Source organism: Bos grunniens, chromosome 5 (assembly GCF_055505025.1).
Source record: "Bos grunniens cultivar Pamir isolate PY7600 chromosome 5, Bosgru_T2T1.0, whole genome shotgun sequence".
In the NCBI taxonomy this organism is placed as follows: domain Eukaryota; kingdom Metazoa; phylum Chordata; class Mammalia; order Artiodactyla; family Bovidae; genus Bos; species Bos grunniens.
Window position 1 is genome coordinate 86501225 of NC_141169.1, and position 14829 is coordinate 86516053.

The 14829-nt window shown below is 39.0% G+C and overlaps 1 protein-coding gene across 44 annotated transcripts in view; it reads left to right on the forward strand.

Moving 5' to 3' along the window:
* Positions 1–14829, forward strand: part of SOX5 (SRY-box transcription factor 5) — a 1169920-nt gene that overhangs the window by 33053 nt on the left and 1122038 nt on the right. The gene's annotated exons all lie outside the window — the stretch shown is intronic.

A 14829-nucleotide genomic window follows, 5' to 3' on the forward strand; every position in this document is an offset into this window, starting at 1 on the left:
GACTTTCACATAGTTGTTTGAATCATGTCTGCATGTTGAAGACAGTAGAGTCCCATCTTCTGGTTTTAGACATAGTTCCAGATATGATGGGTTGATTCCAAGTAGCCAGACCCCAAGTAGGACAGAGAATTATATGGTACTCACCAAAACCTAGATATTTTTTTCTCTGGTGTAATGTGAATTTTTCACAGAAATAATAGATTGAGTGTTAGAGAAGTAGACAAAAGAAGGTATACTTTCTCAACTGGATACTTTTCTGATATAGTGGAAAGAAAGGATCTCATTGGCTGCTGTTTTCAGTTCAGGCAGTTCAGTTGCTCAGTCATGTCTGACTCTGCGACCGCATGGACTGCAGCATGCCAGGCTTCCCTGCCCATCTCCTGAGGCTTGCTCAAACTCATGTCCATCGAGTGGGTGATGCCACTCAACCATCTTGTCTTCTGTCACCCCTTCTCCTCCTGCCTTCAATCTTTCCCAGCATCAGGGTCTTTTCTGATGAGTCAGTTCTTCGCATCAGGTGGCCAAAGTAGTGGAGCTTCAGGCTGCTGTTTTAACAAGCTATATTCCTTCTGCTTTTATTTGACATTTCCTCCTTACTTAACAAAGTTGATTGCTTTGTCCAAATTTTTGTGGTCGACATAAGTAATTGCTCTATATAAATAAGGTCCTCATGTTAATTTTTAAAAGTGGATCAAGTGTTTTATTTCCTTTGGCACTGGTGTCAATGCATTGGCCCTCTGCCAGTGCAGGAGACTTAAGAGATGCAGGTTCCATCCCTGGGTCAGGAAGATACCCAGGAGGAGGAAATGGCAACCCATTCCAGTATTCTGGCCTGGAAAATCCCATGGACAGAGGGGCCTGGTGGGCCACAGTCCATGATATTGCAAAGAGTTGGACACGACTGAAGCTACCTAGCATAGTTGATTTGCAACGTTGTACTCTTTTCGGATGTTCAATAAAGTGGTTTAGTTTTATATACATATGTATTTTTCCTTTTTCAGATTCTCTTCCCATAAAGGTTATTACAGAGTATTGAGTAGAGTTCCCTGTGTTATACAGTAAGTCCTTGCTGATTATGTTTGTATCTAGTAGTATGTATATTTAATACGAATTTCCTCATTTATCCCTTTTCCTTCAACCTGTTAATTTATTTTTCCAAATTTTTAGAAAAGCTGTTGATCCTTGCTATATATGGATTAAATGGAATGCCTGAAAATGTTTTGTTTATATCTTTACTTATTAAGATACGTTTTAAAATCAGATGGCTAGAAACGAATTCCGATTTAAAAAATAAAACTTTGTATATAAAGAAGTGTTGAATCTAATTCAGTGTAGTCACTTTCAAGACTGTATATACTTCTTTCAGTGATTATGAAATTGTTCAGAATATTTCAGGAACGCCTCCGTGGGAAGTTGCCAGAGAGCCTGAGGCATCTTCTTTTGATAACCTCAGTGGGCAAATTTTCTAACTTTGAAGAAAGTCTTTATTTTTCAGAATAGTTGAAAGATATATTTGAGCCAGTTCTGGCAAATAAAACAGGCAGGTAGTGAAAAGGGGAGTGGAAGTGGAGGGCAACACAAATTGTGGAACTGAAGTAACCAGTCTGTTTTCTTGGGTCAGTCATAAATTGGAGGATTACAAAACAGGGCCTCTGAAGTCTTTTAAGCAATAATAGCAACCGGGAGATAAGTATACAGTTTCTTAAGCTTAGTTCTTTGAGAACCACACTTATTTGTCTGCAAAAGTTTAAAATATGGTTTAAAATAGATGTTACATTACTTTGAAGTTATACCTTACATAGTCACAATAGATTTCATGTCTTTTTGTGTTCTTCTGTTATAACTGACATGCAAAACTGTGTCCATTTTTAGATTGGTGTGCCTATTCTTTCCAAATTATGAAAAATGCACAGTCTTTCAAAGCCATAAATTCTGAGCTCAGATAAGTTGTCTAAATGGGAGAATACTTTGTATGTCTTTTTGGTGTTTCAGATTAATTTTTCCTTTAGTAATTTAGTATTTCCATATTGAAGTATTTTAAATATAGATTTATTTTTTTCTGCTCAATTTTGGTCAGCAGTTGCTTTAAGTTTCATAATAGTACAATTTATTTCAGGGAGTTTCTTTACTTGAGTCTACTTCTTGACTCTTCAAGACCAGTTCAGCTGCTTGTAGACTGGTGCAGTTGCTTGCAAACAGATCACTTCCATAGATAAGCAGTAAGAAACATTCACCATTCATATATACACACATAGAGTTTCATGACTAACTTCCATAGTAATTATATAAACAGACCATGATTTTGGAGATCTATTTAGTAACAGGATAAATAGTCCAGATAATATGACTTTCATTTAGGGATGGATCTCAGATACCTCGGGGCTTCCCCGGTAGCGAATCTGTCTGCAATGTAGGAGACACAGGAGACGTTGGTTCGATCCATGGATTGGGATGGAGGAAGGCATGGCAACCCATTCCAGTATTGTCCATGGAGGATCCCATGGACAGAGGAGCTTGGCTGGCTACAGTCCACGGGGTTACAAAGAGTCAGGCACAACTGAAGCGACTTAGAACAGCACAGCACACACTCAGATACCACATTTCCACATTCCTCATTTTGATACTCCTTGGAAAGCTCCGCTAAGGGAATCATGTTGGAAGGGTTGATACAAGCAAGAGCGGGTTTAACAAAGAATGTTGGGGTAAGAGGAAATAGTTGAGTCTATTTTATCTTATTGTAGATTATTTGTAAACTCAGATTACTTAGGGAATTGCCATGTTCTTCAGGAGGGTTAAGAAAACAATTTTCATAGTTAGGTGACTCAAGGGGAATATTAATTCATGTGTCTACTAGAAATGAGATTTAGATTAGTTTGGATTAGGAATCAATTTTTTCTTTCAAATTTGAATTAAGGTAGAGTTGGTTTTGTAAATACTTTCTGTTACCTCCATAACCAGTGAAACTATAGATCACTCTTTAAAGTACCATGAAATCCTAGCAGTTTTAATAGGTGATTTTAATAGTTTTAGTATTTCTGACCTCATTCTTTTTTTTTTGATCTTCACTTTTATCATTTATTTATGGCCACACAGCATGGCTTATGGTATCTTAGTTCCCTGACCAGGGATTGAACCCACGCCCTTGGCAGTGGAAGCACAGAGTCCAGTGGTTAACTGGATTCCCAGACCTCATTCTTTAACCTACTCCTTAGAGTTGCATTTTGCCATCACAATCTCTAGTCCAGAGAAGAGAATAGATTCTTTTAGCTAATTTAGGAAATGTGTTTTCTCTCTGTTTTTCTCTCTCTCCCTATGTCCTTCCTTTCTCCCCCCTTTTTTTTGTGTGTGTGTGTTTGTGTGTGTTAATATTAAATTCCCAACTTAGTTCTTATTGCATATTGGATATGAGTGGAAGAGGGCAATAAAAATTGGCTTTCTAGGAGAGTTCTATATATTATTTTTATAAGACTTCTCCTAGTTCTTAATGGCTTAAATATATTTGTTTATTAGTCCCATAATACACCTTGCTTTTGTGTTGCTGCTTCAGAAATAACATAGCAGAGCAACGAGCTAACCCACCATCCAGGTCTTCTGTACTCAGGCCATTTAATTTCTCTGAATTTCTCTTTCCTCACCTGTAAAATTGGGTTTAACTTACAGGATTTTTGCAAGAATTAAATGAGTCAGTTATATGAACTTTTTGGCATTTAGATGTTACTTGTTCATTCTTTGATTTGGTGCGATGCAGAACAGCAAGTACTGCAGCTTGATTTGTAGTTATTTTTGTTGATGGTTTTATGGTCTTTTAAAAATATGTTTTATGCTTTTTGATGAAAGTTCAAACTTTATCACTTTTCAACTAGAATGGTACTAGGCCTGCAAATTATAACCCCTGGAAATAAAATACAAGGTCTGTCTTTGGGGTTATGTTCATTTTGGCTATTCTACAGTTTGGAGTAAGGTTTCTGATGGTACCACTGAGTGTTAACAGTAACCTTTATACTTAAACTCTCCTAAGATTCTACTTCTTGTTTCTTTTTCTTGAGTAATATAAATTCTGTTTCAGGCCTGGGGATGCTGTGTGTGTTTTTTTTGTGTTAAAACGTATGTGGTATATACATTGAGTATCTATATCTCATTATTTTGATAACACACTACAAAGATTCCAGTAGTTGTGTTTAATATTTATTTTTGGAAATTTGCCACTGCAGACAAATTTATTTTAGACTGACTCTTCTGAGGAACAGTGAATTTAAGTGTGAGGGGAAATCCCAACATAGTAAAATAATGTGATATATTACCTGAGTTTATGGGAACTGTTTGTAATCTTTCTTTACTTAGGTTTTTTTTAAAAAAAATTCTCTCCATAGCCACTGTTTGTTTCTGTTTCCTATGTAGTATTAATAACTGGCTTGTACTAGTAAGTTTTAATTCCAAGTGAAGCGATAGGGACAGATACTTCTCCTGGGTGTTGGTTGTAACACCTCCATTTTGACCTTAAGCAAGTCACTTCATCTGTCTCCTTCATTCTCTTTCTTTCTAGCTTGTCAAGAAAACAGTGATAATGTATTTTTGCAAGACTGTTCAGACGATGAAATGAGATAATATATATAAAGCTCAAATATTCTAAACTTGAGAAGTGGCAAATCAACACTATTTGTTAGTAGCTATCAAACTACTGAGCTATTTGCCTGCTGTAAGAGACACATAATACACCTTTTGTTTTGTAAATATTTTATTCAAGAATTTAAATTAATTAGTGAAAATACAATTTTAGAACTGGGACATATTTCATAGCCTGTAATCCTTCCTCCAGTCCCAAGGAAACTGAGGTCCAGAGATGTCAGACAAGACTTTTAAAGGCACAGGGAGTAAAAGAATTGCTCATAGAACCCAGGTCTCCCGGCTCCCTTGCTGGGCTGTATTCTTCTCTCTGAACATGATTGGGTCTATCATTTGGCCTGCTTTTTTGAGGGTAAGATGTCTTTCAAGTGAGAGTGATACAATAAGAGTAGAATTCATCCTTCTCTTGGAAATAAAGGATTCAGGAGAGGCATTTTCCTTTTGGTTTCTTTTTTCCCTTGTGGTTATTGACAAAGCTTGGGATCATGTTGAAACTTGTTGAAAGCATCAGGAAACTCTTTCAACTTTTAATAGTTATCACCCTGCTCCTAATTAACAAGTAGCAAGCATGATTATACCCCAAGTAAGTTGGAAAGACTTGCCAGACTTTAATATTTAGATGAGGAAAAGACCTCCAGCCATGAAAAAAAAAAAAAAATCCCTGTTGATACTTTTCATAAAAGGGAACATATAGTTAGTTCAAAACCCAGCAAATCCGACTCTGCCACTTTGTGTAAATGAGATACTGAGAAATGGCTATGGAGAGAGCATGTTAGTCATGGCTCACGTTAACACAATGTCCCCTCCAATTTGTTGGCTTCTTTCTTGTGAAAATGCTGTGTAATGAGCCATCAGGAGGTTCTTCTTTCCCTCTGTTTTGCCCCAAAATAAAACAAAAATGATAAAAATTATTAAACATGCATTTACAGAAATGGGTTGAACACAGCTTTGTATATACATGAATGTTTCACTTGCTTGCTTGCTGCTTCGCTTCAGTCGTGTCCGACTCTGTGCGACCCCAGAGACGGCAGCCCACCAGGCTCCGCCATCCCTGGGATTCTCCAGGCAAGAACACTAGAGTGGGTTGCCATTTCCTTCTCCAATGCATGAAAGTGAAAAGGGAAAGTGAAGTCGCTCAGTCGTGTCAGACTCTAGCGATCCCATGGACTGCAGCCTACCAGGCTCCTCCGTCCATGGGATTTTCCAGGCAAAAGTACTGGAGTGGAGTGGTCATCCATATAAGTCAAATATGTTACTTGCTCCAAACGCAACTTTAAAAAATCATGTAAATTTAACTCACCATTTCTAAAATAATTGATATTTGCACTCATTACAACTTGCAATGACTCACTCTCTTTAAAGGAAAAAAAGAAGTTCGTTTCTTAAGAAATCAGTGCGACATTGAGCTCCCCTGAGAACCTAGTTGGGTAAGTGCTCCTGTCTGGGTGCCCTGGCTGCTCCCAGGTAAAGAGTGGGCCCTTGATGACTGAATGCAGTGCTGGTAATATGCCTTGATTTGCTTGCAGAATGTCAGAAAATTCCCTTTATTTTCTCTAGTGTCTATTTAGCAACATTTAAAGAGGCAAAAATAATCCTACAAGAGAGAAAATGAAAAGAGATACAGAATTGGAGTCCTCATTACTAATCGTGTTTTTTGGGTAGGCTTTGAAAACTGAATTGTTGTTTCAGTGTCATAGCTAGAGGTTAGTGCAAGTTATGTCCCAAACCAGGTTATCACTGGTTTTAGTGTTTTTCCAGATAATCTCAGCAAGGGTAGGGATGCAGCAAGTTTTAATTTTTATTATTCATATGCTGGCAACAAGAACACAACTAGGTTTACTATTTTACCTCTCTCCTAGATCCTATATTTATGTGGTTTTGAGAAGCCTGCTCTAAGCAGATGTCCCATGTAGATGACATTTCTCTGGGGAGGTTAAGATCTCCAGAGTGTAGTCCATGGTACCTGTAATTGAATACCTAGCAGGTGCCATGCCCTCTTTTGGCATTGGAGATAAAGCGGTGAACAAAATGGACAGCCCTTGCCGTTGAGGAGCTTAAAATTTAGTGTGCGGGATAGAAAATAAACTATATATAAGAAATGTGGTAATTTCATATGAAGAAGAATAAATAGCGTGATATGATGGAAAGTACTTTACAGCATCTGCTTTGGTTGGGGTGGTCTAGGAAGAAGATGATGGTAGAGTTGAGATGTGGATGATGAAAAGGAAGAATCTGTGTGATGACCTAAGAGAACAGACTTCTCAGGAACAGGAAAAGCACATATTGGGTCCAGTGATAGGGGAGAGCCTAGCTTGTTCTGGGGGGAAGGCCCACTCGTCTCACACTTGTCATGCCTCCTGTTCCATCTGCATTCCGAGCTCATGGTCTTGCTTCCTATTTCTTCTAGAAATTAAAGGAACCAGCATAGGACTTCTTAAAACTTCTATCACATAGCTGTGTACCTGCCTGCATGCACTCTGCCTTCTTCTTTTTCCTATATATAAACTCTAGGTGGTTCTAGTAAAGACAACCCATTTATGCATGAGATCCTGCGGTCTTATTACCTCTGGCTTGCTCAGACGTGGCTTCCCTTGTGGCTCAGCTGGTAAAGAATCTGCCTGCAATTCGGGAGACCTGGGTTTGATCCCTGGGTTGGGAAGATCCTCTGGAGAAGGGAAAGGCTACCCACTCCAGTATTCTGGCCTGGAGAATCCCATAGACTATATAGTCCTTGGGGTCGCAAAGAGTTGGATGCAGCTGAGCATATTTCACCTTTATTCCTTCACCCATGCTCCTTTCTCTCTCTGCGACATCAACTTTTTCCTCTACTAGATCTTTTCCATCAACCTACCATCAACATTTTCCTCTTAAAATCTTATTTCTTCCATTTTAAGAGGAAAAGCATTCTTTTGGTGCCACTCCTCTCTAGCTACTCTACATTTGTCTCCATCTGTTTCAAGAAGAATTCCTTGAAAAAGTTGTGTAAATTTTTTTTCCTCCAAATTCTTCCCTCTGCTTTTCCCTTGGAACCACTCCAAAGAGGCATCTGTCTTCATTACACCACCAAAACAAGTCAACAGTGGCCTCCACATTGCTATGCCAGTGATTAATTGTCAGTCCTCACCTTACTTGTCTTGTCTACAACATTGGAAACTGTTATTTACACTTGTTGTCTGGTAACAAGTTTTTGACTTGACTTCCATTTCCTTGATCTTCCTTTTCTCTCCTAGCTGATGCTTTTCTCTTCTTTATTTGGTCCCTCTTCATTGTTTTACTCTCCAAACATTTAGTGTGCCCTAGGGTTTAGTTTGGAGAAGGCAATGGCACCCCACTCCAGTACTCTTGCCTGGAAAATCCCATGGGCGGAGGAACCTGGAAGGCTGCAGTCTATGGGGTTGCTAAGAGTCGGACATGACTGAGAGACTTCACTTTTACTTTTCACTTTCATGCATTGGAGAAGGAAATGGCAATCCACTCCAGTGTTCTTGCCTGGAGAATCCCAGGGACAGGGGAGCCTGGTAGGTTGCTGTCTATGGGGTCGCACAGAGTTGGACAGGACTGAAGCGACTTAGCAGCAGTAGTAGCAGCCGCAGCAGCAGCAGCAGCAGCAGGAGGAGGGTTTAGTTCTTGGACCCCTTCTCCTTTCTTTCTTATTTATTTGTTGTCTGCATTGGGTCTTAGTTGTGGCACGCAAAATTTTTCATTGTGTTTCTTGGGCTTCTCTTTAGTTGTGGCCTGTGGACTCCAGAACCCATGGGCTCTGTGTTTTGCAGCATGTGGCTCTCGAGTTGTGGCGAATGGATGCAGTAGTTGCAGTGTGGGCTTAGTTGCCCTTTGGCATGTGGGATCTTAGTTTCCCAGTTGGGGATCAAACCCATGTTCCCTGCATTGGGAAGCAGATTCTTAACTAGTGGAGCACCAGGGAAGTTCTTGACCTTTTCTTTTTTTCTGTAAAAACAAAAATCTTTGCTAGTCTTTATCCAGCCTCATGGCTCTAAATGCCATGCATGTAGTGATGACTTTGAAATACATGCCTGGAGCCAGAGCTCTCTCTTGAACTTTAAACTCACATATACAACTGCCTGTTTGACATCTCTTCCAATGACTCATAGGGACTTTAATAAAATGGTTATAGACATGAACTCTTGATCTCTCCCCACCTGAGACCCCCAGCTTCTATAGTCTTTCCCGTCTCAATTATGGCAAATCCACTCTTTCAGCGGCTCAGGCCAAATCCTTGAAGTCATCCTTAGACAGCTCTTTTTTTTTTAATATCCTAGTCCCTCAGAAATCCTATCTTCTCCCCCTTCTAAATGTGTCCAGATTCTGCCTGTTTCTTACCACTTCCTAAGCTACCACCATAATTCATGCTATTGTCATCTCTCACGTAGATTATTTTCATGACCTCCTAACTGCTCCCACCATCGCCTGTCTCTGGCCAGCCAGAGTGACCATGGTAAAATGTAGATGGATCATGTTATTCCTCTGTTCAAAGCTTGCAGTGGTTCCCTTCCTCTTACAGATCAATAACCATGTCATTACCTTGACCGACAAAGCCTTAATGATTTGTTATTCCCCTACATCTTGGACCTCGTAACCTATTACTTTTCCTTTTGCTTAGTCTGCTTCATCCACAATCTTTTTTAAAAAATATATTTAATTTTATTTTTGACTGTGCTGGGCCTTGGTTGCTATGTGCAGGCTTTTCTCTAGATGTGGCGAGTAGAGGCTACTCTCCAGTTGAGGTGCACAGGCTTCTCATTGAGGTGCCTTCTCTTGTTGTAGGGCTTCCCTGATAGCTCAGTTGGTAAAGAATCTGCCTGCAATGCAGGAGACCCCGGTTTGATTCCTGGGTCGGGAAGATCCGCTGGAGAAGAGATAGGCTACCCACTCCAGTATTCTTGGGCTTCCCTGGTGGCTCAGCTGGAAAGAAACTGCCTGCAATGCGGGAGACTGGGTTCAGTCCCTGGGTTGGGAAGATCCCCTGGAGAAGGGAAAGGTATTTCCACTGCACTATTCCTGCCTGGAGAATTCCATGGACTGTATAGTCAATGGGGTCGCAAAGAGTTGGACACGACTGAGTGACATTCACTTTCTCTTGTTGTGGAGCACGGGCCCTAGGGTGCATGGACTTAGTAGTTGTGGCACATGGGCCTGATTGCTGCCAGGCATGTGGGATCTTCCTGGACCAGGGATCAAACCTGTGTCCTCTGCATTGGCAGGCGGATTCTTAACTACTGGACCATGAGGGAGGTCCCTCCATCCACACTTGATGTTCATCAAACACTTCCCATGCTTTCCCACCCCGGGGCTTTGGCACTTGTGGCTCCACAGAGCACTCTTCCTCTGGATACCTGGATGGTTGGCTGTCTTTTCAGATCTTTATTCAAGTGTCTTTTCTTAGTGAGTTCTTCCCTGGCCACCCTATTTAGAATTTCACCTGTTTCCACCCTTTCCCAAGAACATACATAGTCTCCATCTTTCCCTTTGCTGCCTTCTGCTTTTTCTCCTTAGCTCTTACTACCACTTTGAATTTTCTTGCTTCCTTAACTAGATTGTAAGCTCACTGGAGAGAAATATTTGTTTGTTCTGTCCATTGCTGTATCCCTAGAACTTAGAAGAGTGCTCAGTAAGTGTATTTAAACAAACGAATGAATTGATTGAATATAAGAGCTTACCGAACCAGAGAAAGATTAAGGCAGCAAAGTTGTATAGTGACTTAATGAAAATTTCAATTTTAGGTTTCTAGGATACAATACCACATACCATTTTCCAGCTCAGCATTCTTTACTGGGCATAAAACCAGTTTAACTTAAAATAATAGATTTTTTTTTTAAGAGTGAAGTTTTTTAAAAAAAGAATGAAGATTTTTAGATTCTCTCTTGGAAGTATAATGATCATGCAAATCCTACAAACTCATACCTTATTTAAAGAAGTTAGAAAATACACAAAAGCTGTAGAAGATTGCTGTATATCCTACGGAAGTTTTATTTCCTAAATACTAATACAAATAACATGTTAAGGAAGTAAAATAATTTAAAGTAATGGTTTTAGAAAATAACTTACAGGTGTAAAAGAGAAGCATATGGTTGAACAGAGATTGCCAATGAAATTGACAGATGATTAACATTCATTAAAACTTTTAATTAACACCTTGGAAAATTCCATAAAATGATACTGTATGTAAATGACTATGTGCAATATCTTGGAGCATTCTCTTACCTGTTTCACAGAGGGAAAAAAAATGGATCGCAAAACTGCTTATGATAACTATTTTCCCTAGCCTGGGGTTTGTTTCGAGTGTTGTCTTCTTGTGTCAATCATGACAATTTGAGCTGCCAATATTCTAAATATAATTGTCTGAGATGTAAGTGATTCTGTGTATTCTGTGGAGGAGAGAAAAAGTACCTTTTAATTTCTTATCACTTCTTCAACATTTCATGATTGAGTAACTGTGGGAGAATTTGAGCTTCTACCTGGAACTTTTCCAAGCTGATTTAAAATCTGGTTCGTTCAAAATCTGGTTAATAACATTTGCGATCATCATATCATGTATAATATAACACTGGAGGGTGTGAGAAACTGATTTGTGAGGGCTTCAGAATCCTAAATAGCACTTTTCTTCTGTATGTGGAGACGAATTTTCGATTCACTGTGGTGACATGGGAGTGTTTTCTGCTTGAAAATAGTGGTGATTGGTGTATATATAATACTTAAAAACTTTTGAAGAGGTACAGCTACTATAGGATTTTATTATTACTTTTTAAAAGTTTTTTGATGTGGACCATTTTAAAATTCTTTATTGCGTTTGTCACAATATTGCTTCTGTTTTATGTTTCGTTTTTTTGGCCACTAGGCATGTGGGATCTTAGTTCCTTGACCAGGGATTGATCCCACATTGCCTGCTCTGGAAGGCAGAGTCCTAACCACTAGACCACCAGGGAAGTCCCTCTTATTTAATTTTTGAATTCTGATAAAAAGCAGCTTTTTAGAGTTCTGCTCAGAGAGTTTGATACAAATATAAGTTTACCTACTTGCTGCTGATTTCAAAATCCAGGGGTAGGGAGATGATAAAAGACATAGAAATGTTTTCTTTGACAGTAATGTGTTTCAGGTGTTACTAGATAACACGTATGGTCACTGTTAAACATTCATTGGTGTTCTAGGGTAATCGGTAAGGACATGAGTTATTCTCCCAAACTGTCATCTCTTGAGAGTATCAAGGACTGCAGGGGATGTGGGGCTTTCTTTTTTGCACTGCTTACAATGATTGCATTGAACTTCTCTGCTTCTCTCGTTTGCTATTTTCTTCCTTTCCCACCTCCCCTATCTTATCTTTGCCTTCCTCCACTGGGTTTTCTATGCTTCTGGGGTTAGTGCCTGTTGACTTGACCATTAGACTCATACCCAACAAGTGATGACCCTCTTCTCATAAGCTATATGGACATATTGAGTCATGCATGATTTTATGTCTTCTTGGAGACTTCTGTTTTTAAAAGCTATTCAGAATTTATTAATTTGCTGCTCAAGATGTTGGTGAAAAGTCAAGGGAAGAGTAGAACTGGGTATCATAACTGTTTCAGATGGCTGAGGTTTGCAGAACACTTGCTACATAAAGAAGGCATTCTTCTAATTTAAATTACTGAGTGTGATTTTTAAGGATCAGTTATGATATGCCTGCTTTTGAAAGCTAATGTGAATGTTAGGTTTAGTCTTTAAGTTCCTTAGAATAATTTTTTTAATCTTGTTTATTGTTTAGTAAGTATTAAGATTTTAAATCATTCTACAGATTAAGGAGTTAAAACATTGGAACTGAAATATAAAAGCTTTGAGGAGACAAAAGAACAAATTTATATTATTATTTTTATCTTTTTGAGTGTTAGGAGCCTAAATGTTTTGAAGCTGAAGCATAAAGAATAGAGGAAGAAACAAAAAACTACACTGAAAATACCAATTAAGTGTGAATGTTGCCTGATTTATAATTCCGTGTACAGAGATTATAAAGAAGAAATATAGCTCAAGAAGGATGAGATGCTCTAAAATTGTAATTCTGACTGTATAATTGGGAATAATCCTGCTGAGAAAGAAAAGGAGTTAAATAAAAGTGTAACTGTATCAGGTGCTCTTTGATAAGCTCAAAATTTAAAGGGGTATCAAAGATAGAAGAAGGGGTACAAAGCTAAGGCTTATAAGAAAGATAGGGACTTTTGGAAAGTCAATGATCATGGTCATTCATTCATTCTTAAACATTTATTAGGATTATTAGGCTAAATTATCTTGTTTACACTGTGGATACTAAAATATAATGAGGTCTTTGCTCTCAAAAATTATTATGATAATATTGGGGTATAAAATGAATAATTGACATAATAAAGGAGAACTCTTCAACGCCTGTTTTATCTCCTAAATGCAAAGTGGAGATTCAACATTTGTTGGTGTTGTTTTAGTCACTGACTCATGTCCGACTCTTTTGCAACCTCACGGACTGTAGCCCTCCAGGCTTCTCTTGTCCATGGAATTTCCCAGGCAAGAATACTGGAGTGGGTTGCCATTTCCTTCTCCAGAGATCGAACTTGAATCTCCTGTATTGGCAGGTGGATTCTTTACCACTGAACCGCTAGGGAAGCCTTTAGATACAACATATTTCACTGGACATTCAAATCTAACCTGGGATAAAGAATACAGTAAGACTTCTAGAAGTGAGTTCAAAGTTCTAGTCCAAGACAAATGTATATTTGAGCTTACAAGAGAACTTGCTCATATAATTCTGAAAAAAAAAAGGGGGGTATATTTAGAGCTTGAGATATTTAGGCAGACTTTTGGCAGGTAGAGCAACTGAAGTCATAGATTGATGGATGAGTGCCAGTGGAATGTGGACTGTCACCTGGTCCTTGTCTTTGAATATTTATTGACAAAACTTCAGTAGAAAATGTGCTTAGCAGATCTTTAGATGACAAGTATCTGACAAGGGTAGCTTGTATGCTGAATCAAATAATCAGGATCCAATATTCAGATAAATGTAAGATTAGTATGTAAGGCTAAAATAGTAGACACTTGAGAGTGATTCTTTAGGAAAAAAGAATGTGAAGTTTAAATGGTTAATAAGCCAAAGATTGGATTACACTATTAAGAAAGAATTGGCTAATTGTTGCAAGGCCTTATTGATAAACTTAAGTAGGTCTAGCAGCCTAACTCAGAACATCATTGCTGCTACTGCTGCTGCTAAGTCACTTCAGTCGTGTCCGACTCTGTGTGACCCCATAGACGGCAGCCCACCAGGCTCCCCCATCCCTGGGATTCTCCAGGCAAGAACACTGGAGTGGGTTGCCATTTCCTTCTCTAAGGCATGAAAGTGAAAAGTGAAAGTGAAGTCGCTCAGTCGTGTCGGACTCTTAGCGACCTCATGGACTGCAGCCTACCAGGCTCCTCCGTCCATGGGATTTTCCAGGCAAGAGTACTGGAGTGGGGTGCCATTGCCTTCTCCATCAGAACATCACAACTGTCTTCAAATATTTGAATATCTGGCATGTGGAAAAGATAGTTTAGTGGTTTTGTGTTGCTCTCAAAGAACTGTGAGAGATAAATGAAGATCATTTCGGTACTGTGAAATGGAAAACCTCCAAAAAAAAATTCGAGTTGTCCAATAAAGAGGACTACCGTGTAAGGTAGAGACAGTCTTGTTGTAGAGAAAGAAGTGGGTCATATATGTCAGGACAAGAATTGTATTAGGAAATCTCTATGTTTCCTCTCTTTAGAATTGCATAATTCTATAATTTCACAGGCTTGTTATGACAATTTGAGAAGATAAGAGGGATTTGCTCCAGGGGAATAGTTTGCATATGAGTGGGGGCATTTTAAAAAAAAACATCAAACAAGTGGCAATCCTGAAGACTAGAAACTAAAGTCAGAATGGGGAGTGGCTATAGCCTTTCTCCCTCAAACATTCTTGGGCTGTTCTCAGATAAATACAAAAGTATGTAAAGAAACATAATGGTCTGAATTTGACCCCTGGTTGGTTTGGGGAGGTAAAGGTACAGTCTATGGGGTCGCAGAGAGTCCAGCAAGACAGCGACTGAGCACACAGAGGGTAGACTTATGTTGGAGATCCCTTTAATTATTGCCTAGTGTTCTGCTTCTCCATTGATTAGCAGACATGCTTGCCAGGTTGCAAAGAGGTTTCATTTGGGAAACCAACAATCCTTGCCT